This window comes from Rhipicephalus microplus, chromosome 7, assembly GCF_043290135.1.
Source record: "Rhipicephalus microplus isolate Deutch F79 chromosome 7, USDA_Rmic, whole genome shotgun sequence".
In the NCBI taxonomy this organism is placed as follows: Eukaryota; Metazoa; Arthropoda; class Arachnida; order Ixodida; family Ixodidae; genus Rhipicephalus; species Rhipicephalus microplus.
The window spans coordinates 20,573,048-20,580,207 of record NC_134706.1 but is presented as its reverse complement, the minus strand read 5'-3'; the positions used below and the strand labels follow the sequence as shown (position 1 = coordinate 20,580,207).

Genomic DNA, 7,160 nt, shown 5'->3' with positions numbered 1-7,160 from the left:
CTTAATTGCCCAACACCAAACCAGTAGAGTGATGCCACCTATGCCACCACCACCCTTTTTTTGGTCCTGTAAGATGTACTACAGACTCTTGCTCAAAATGAGCCTAAAATTCAAAATCGCATCTATGAAGTGAGCTGACAACATCGATAGACATGCAATTTTCTCTCCTTTGACTCTATAACAAGCCAGCAAGCACTACACTTCAGTAAAACCAGTAGTACTAAACTGCAAGGGCGATCAAACTTTTTTATTACTTGGATCATTATCTACAGACGGTGTCATCGCATGGTAGCCATGATGTGCTTGTGGTTAGAAGAACTTGCTGCTTGTCTAGTTGGTGCCTATGCTTACTGAACATCTTAATCCTGGCCCTATGCTTGAAAAATGAAGAAAGCACAGAAGAGACAGAGGACCGCTAACTACCAGCTGTTCATTGACTGTCAAAGCTGCTAACTAAATAAACTTCCGAGCATGCGTGGTGGTCCAAAGGCATGATGTCAGATGTCATCACGGAAGCTGCTCCTGCTATAGAATCTTACACTTGCTAGTCCTGAAAACAGCTACCTTTTTTTTTGTAATTGGTTGCTGCTACATGAAATCGTCTATGGCACGCAAGTTATGGGAGCGGGAAGTATGGGAGCTATGCGCTGCTTTAGGTAAAAAAAAAAAGATGAATGGCACAGGTGGCATTTTATACTGTCTTAGAGCACTCTTTAATAAAGCTTTATTAAAACTGGCTTGTTTTAAGGAAAGAATCCTATGGAGCATGGGCTACATCGAGTAAGAACTAGTCTCCTGCTAGAGTCTCTTCTTTTTTTCTTACCATACCCCCTTAAAGCTTATCTTGCCACAAATAGGTTGTCTATCTGATGTGCGGAGGCATAGCCACTGCTAGTTTTTAAAGCTAAGTCATACAAGTCGTACTGCTGGTACAACTTATTTTTATTTATTGAGGTTTTTTTTTTGTTAAAGTATGAATGCCACAGCATGATGGCATTTGCAATTGCACACTTCGAAATACCCTGTAACAGCAGTAATATTAGTGATAACTAACAGACAATAATGCCTAGGAAAATATAGGAGATGTTATTAGTAATGAATGTTATGGGATTGTTCAGAAGGAAAAGTGGCCAGGCAGGAAGAAGGATGCTCCACAATCGCCGCCACAGCTACTGGCGACACTGACTGACGATTCCACGTTTAAAATGCACATATATACCTCATTAACAGCCACAATGTGAAAGAAACTTTCAGTCTGGACCTCTTGAGTGATCTCGGCAAGAGAAAACTGCTATTTCCAGCTAGTGGGTATGTAACCAGGTGTCAAGGCAGAAGCTTACATCAAGGCTAAGTGTGCTTCTTGGCCCTTGTTATTTCTGTTATTCTCCACATCTAAACCCCTCTACTAATGCCAAATGAAGTAAAGGATAACTTGTTCCCACTAGTGCATGCAAACATTCACTGCGCATCTCTACATGACAGCATTGCTTTTACAAAGGTAACAAGTTTGTCCTTTCTCTAGCTTTGAACCTCAATGATGCTGAGGATGAAGACAGCATTGCAGCTCACATTGCTGGCATGCAAAAAGAAATGTTAAAAGCCAGTCTGAACTATGAATATCTCATGGACTCCATATCCAGAACCTATTCGGAGCGTAGATTATGGATTTTCAAAGAAATTCCAAGTGTGGCTGATGTTGTGGAAAAATATCAAGCACTTACAACACTTACAACAAGCACCATTGTAAGCATTCACATTCACTTATTTCCTCATGGTACAGTGATTTGTGTCTGTGTTGCAGGACTCATTCCTTCAAAGGGCACACTCGCGTGGCTTACCTGCACCATTTGACCAGTTCCTGGCCACACCTTTAAATGTAGCTGTAGAACAGTTATATTATTCACAACTGCATTTACCATCACCCTGCAGGACATTAAAAATAAGTCTTATATTTGTGAAAGTCTTGTTTAGAATGCTATTATCTGAGATTTGTTGTAAAAGTTTGAAGAACTAATTTTTACTTTTATTTTGCTGAATTAAAGGCAGAAGTTAGGAAATGCTCGCAACACTTAAAATATGTTCATGTGCCTGAAAGAGCTTTGAATAGGTTGCTAGTTGTTTTTACTCCACACCTAATTTTTTTATTACCAGCCAGTGGCATGTGGTCATGAAGCCACCTTCTTTGCTTCATGCGGGCTCTGCTGTTTCATTTAGCCGGAAAGCTTGAACCGAAATTGCTTTGCCATTACCATCAGTCTGCCTTCTGACACGTGTACTTCAGTGGCTACTGTATCTCATCTGGCTTCCGGTTCGCCTTCTTTTTTCGTAAAAAACAGACGACAGCACCACCTAATCTGACTACGTCTTCGGAACTGCCCAGAAAAGTTCCACTGCAGCACTTCAGATTCAGTGGGAGTGGCACACCAGCCAGGTGCAGCTAATGGATGCCTTGGAGCACTCTTTTGCAGCTGCAGCTGCTAAAATTGTTGATGAAGCTCGGAAGAAGCGGCACTTGGACAAGTTTATGAAAGAGCTTGTAGACCGCAAGCAAGAAAATATAGTTATTCTTCAGCAGCATCTTTTATCTATATTTTAAGGCACTGCACTTGGAAGAAAATGGCTATAATGAAGTCGTCAGCCATGCTATGGGGAAATTTATTTTGTGCTCAGTTGTGCAAAATGCAACAGAGCATGAGACGGGTACAAGATGTGCCGTGTACATGCATTTATAAACAAATAAATAAATCGCCATAATACTAAATGAATGTGAAGGTGTTCAGGACAGGTGTTGAAGGTGTTCAGGACAGAAGGAATGGGTCTGTCCTTCACATCGGAGGTTCCAGAATCTGACTGTCTACAATTTCTCGATCTTAAACTTCGGTTTCAGAGTTCCCATATTTGCTGGTGTTTTGAGCCACGATCAGTGAAACCAATTCTTATTTTGGATCAGCCCACTCAAAGGTGGTAAAGAGGGGCATCGCTTTCACTAGCCTTATATCCGCTCTAGAAAAATCGTGCAGGCATATGTTGGGCTCTGGTTTTGCTAAGCAAGTTGCAAGACTAGAGGAAGCAGGGTTCCCCCCTAACATAATTGTGGCTGTTTGCGATAAGTTAATTGGTGGTTTAAAAGGACGTGCAGCTAGGAAAATCAATCGGGAAAAAAATGAAGTTCGCAGTAATTCCTTATATGCATAAACTGGCACATGGGTTAAAAAATGTTGGTTCCCGCTACGGAGTTGATGTGGTTTTTAGGGCACCCAATAAATTGGGAAAGATATGTGATTTGGTGTCAAATCAGCTAGACAAGAAGGACAAGCCAGATGTAAAGAAATGTGCCGTAAACCATAGAAATAAGTATGTGCCTTGTGCTGTGGGGGTGGTGCACCGCATTCTTTTATCTTGTGGCCTTCATTATGTGGGACAGACGGGCCGCTGTATCAATAAAAGGTTGCGGGAGCACTATCTCTCTTTGCATAACAGCACGCCTTCCCATTTGGCTTCGCATTGTGCCACGTGTGGGTGCACACCTCTTCTGTCTAACACTTATTATTTTTAAGCACCACGATCAATTCACCCGTGAGGTGTCTGAAGCCTATCATATTAACAAGTCACGTGATGCTTGCATAAGCCAGACCTCGGTTACATTGCACAAAAAAGAGTTCACTTTTATTGATGAGCGTATCACTTAATCTCGTTGTACCTCACTTGTCATGCGCGGCTATTCTTTTTAAATTCTTGTTGCTCGGATTAAACTTTCAGTTGTGAGTGCAGCGCTGTGTGTGGTTCTTTTCTTTGTCTCCGTCTTTTTGTGCGCCGCTTTTCTTTTAATATGAATATACACCAACTCGCCCAACTTTCTATTCTGTTACAATATATTTCTTGTACACAGGGCTCTTTTATTTGTTCTAATTTGAGTACTTCTCATCCGGCCACCCTGGCTTCACTAATTGCGCTGTGTACGTGCCAAGCGAGAGTCGCGTCGTGGTACGCACGTCTAGGTTTGTGCCCTCCGAACCTACAAGCTTCATGCGGTTGGTTGCCGCCTACTACGGGCCGTGCAAGAAGAATGTGCCGTATCTTGAGGTCTGAACTGTGGAGGCAGGTTCGTGTTTTCAAGGATTGCATGCGTGTATCCTGTTACGCCTCAGGGAAGTATGCAAGGCGCCGCGGTTCTTCAGACTACCTGGACTGGTGTCGAACAAGTGAAGAATTCAGTGAGTTCCTTTGGAATACTGTGCGACCGACGCTTCCAGCAAAAAGAAAACCGGCGAGCAAAAGCGGCAAGTTTTTGAACCTAAGTGCTTCCCCGTTGCCGGAGGCTGTTCAGTCAGTACTACGTTTGGGCCCCAAGTTCGGGTTTGAGTTTCGAATGAACCCGGTTGAAAAAGTCGTCGTTGCTAAGTCAGTTTCAAGGCGTGTGGAAAAAGACTTACGCCCACGGTGTGTAGTTGAGTGTGTTGATGCCTTAGCCAAAGCTGATGGAATTGCGCGGAATGTTTCACCTGTTTTTCATTTGGCTAAAGTGCTCGTAGGAAGGGATTTAAGGCCGGTTGTGGCGGATAAGGAAGGTTTCTTTGTCATTTTGGATAGTGGATTGTTTTCAGAAAAAACATGTAAAGCTATAGAGAACTTTAAGCCAGCCTCTGTGACGTTCACCCGTGAGGTGTCTGAAGCCTATCATATTAACAAGTCACGTGATGCTTGTTAATATGATAGGCTTGTAACCGAGGTCTGCTGTAAGCCAGACCTCGGTTACATTGCACAAAAAAGAGTTCACTTTTATTGATGAGCGTATCACTTAATCTCGTAGTACCTCACTTGTCATGCGCGGCTATTCTTTTTAAATTCTTGTTGCTCGGATTAAACTTTCAGTTGTGAGTGCAGCACTGTGTGTGGTTCTCTTCTTTGTCTCCGTCTTTTTGTGCGCCGCTTTTCTTTTAATATGAATATACACCAACTCGCCCAACTTTCTATTCTGTTATACTAAATGAATTTTCTGTTTTCAGAGAAAAAAAACGACTGAGATTGTGCACCACCATAATGTGGGTGATAAATAGACTGTAGTGCTCATTGACATATTTAGGTACAGTCGAGCTCATTTATAAGAGGCACACCCATATGACACAAATGAGTATAAGAGGCAGCAGTGTGCCTACAGTAATATACAGCTTGATAAGCAAATTAATACGAGATAGCCTGCCTATAAGAGACGTCTCATATAACAGACAAGAATTGCTGCTTGGAGCATGCCTCTTCTAGAGGGGTTTAACTGCATTAAAAAGGGCTTGTAGATAACTGTGTATGGTATTTTCTCGATGAATTTCTTGCAACATGATGTGATAAAGCTACTGATCCATTTGTTCCCTAATTCAGATGTCCTGCTAACGGCAGCAGTGTGTGTTTTGCCAAGTCTCGTGAAAGAGCGTATGGAAGCCTTCATTTGTCCTCTGGCTAGTAACCTTTGACGATGAAGTTATTTAGGGGGGAACAGTGCTGATCTACTAAGCTGGAGCATCAGAAAACTTTTCAAATAACGTAAAGTGTGAGATTGAGTTAGTTGGTATTCCATTATTAAACTGCTCAGCGCAAACAGTTTCAGACAACAAACACAAGAGATGAAGACCAGCGCAGTCATCGTCTCTTGTGTTCATTTTCTAAATTTTGTGCTGAGCAGTTTAATAACTTCAGCTGACTATTGTTGAAGCTTAACCCACTCATAAGCACGTTCAAATGCCATATGAATATAAAAAATAAAAAGTTAGAGCTGCTGTTGATACCAGTTGGGCACTAAATTCAAAATATGGCCCTTGTTTATTGATAGAGTGACACCAGGCAAACAGGTTTGTTTGCTGAAATCGCTGTGATGTTCAGGGTTGGATCACGTGATGTCGCCTTGCTCCGGCGGATGAAAACTGGCGGTTGGATGCATTGTTTTTAGCCGCGACTTCGCGGTGTTTTCATTTTTTAAAAGCATTGTATTGCTCTGACTTATGGTGCACGGACTTCTGCGGACTACACAATGCGAAAAGTCGCAGTAAAAGTTACCGGCTGCGTGCCACAGTTTGCTGCGTATGCAATGCCACTGTCACTGCAACTGTTAATTATCTCTTTCTTTGTTATTTTCAAGTCCATGGGGTTGAAATGAGCACAGACGATGACTGTTCACATAAAAACAGATCGTTCCAGATTCTGCACAGGAGCTTCATTCACCACGAAAAATGAATTTGAAAATGGTCTTATTATGTATATTTAAAAAAATAGGACGTAGAAGCGTACATCTGCGGGAAGTTGCCGTTATAGCATTTAAAAAATGTGCCCTGTTGTCTGAATTGTCAGATTCAAGATAACCCGCAAGTCCAATTTCTTCCCCTTTATTTTCGTTATTTTCATCCTATTTCGGTTTATTTCGTGGCCAGTTGCTTCTGCGTGTTCGAGGAGCGCGTTTGACGAAACCTTCTTTCTAACATAAAACATGTGCTGATCCAGTCTTCGCAAAAGCTTACTTCTCTCGCCAAGGTAACCTTCACCGCAGTCTGCGCCACCACCATCCTCCTTCTTGGTCGTCCATCCTTGTGCGTGTACCCGACCACACGGGTTTCCATCTGCCAGTGGTGGCGTAGGCAGGGGTTGGCACACCAAGCCCCTGACCCTCCCTCCCCCCCCCCCCCCAATTCCATGGTATATGCGCACAAAGTGATGGTTTACTACCGCTGCCTGCCCGGGCCCAATTCTAATCTGAAATATAAGTGATGCTTCATGAAAAAAAAAAAAAACTGCCAACGCCGGTGTTGTCCGTAACTTCAGCTTACAGGTTTAATTCCTTGCTTATAGATTACGTGTTTAATAGGTCATAGCCACTGTCACTACCTCTCAATGTTGTTTTGATCTACAGGAGAAAAGAGCTGCCGTGAATATTTTGATCTCAGGAGAAGTGAGCTGCCGCTTATGAATAAAGCTGTGAGAAGAAAGAAAAAGATTGGACATTGGCTATTTTACTGAAACATGATATTGCCATTTAGATCACGGTACGCAAGACCTCGCAGCATCCACTTTCAAGGGTGCAAAACGATACGGCCGGCTGATCGTATTTTTATCATGATTTATCCCTGTATAGAAGCTCTGGAACTGAACCAATCATCCAGAATTTTCACCCATGTGTG

At 42.5% G+C, this 7,160-nt stretch overlaps 1 long non-coding RNA gene across 1 annotated transcript; it reads left to right on the top strand.

Moving 5' to 3' along the window:
- Positions 1 to 422: 422 nt before the first annotated feature.
- On the top strand, positions 423 to 4,883 carry LOC142767322 (uncharacterized). The gene is made up of 2 exons (XR_012884821.1): positions 423 to 1,743; positions 2,337 to 4,883. It is a non-coding gene; the product is annotated as an uncharacterized LOC142767322 (long non-coding RNA).
- The last annotated feature ends 2,277 nt before the right edge of the window (positions 4,884 to 7,160 follow it).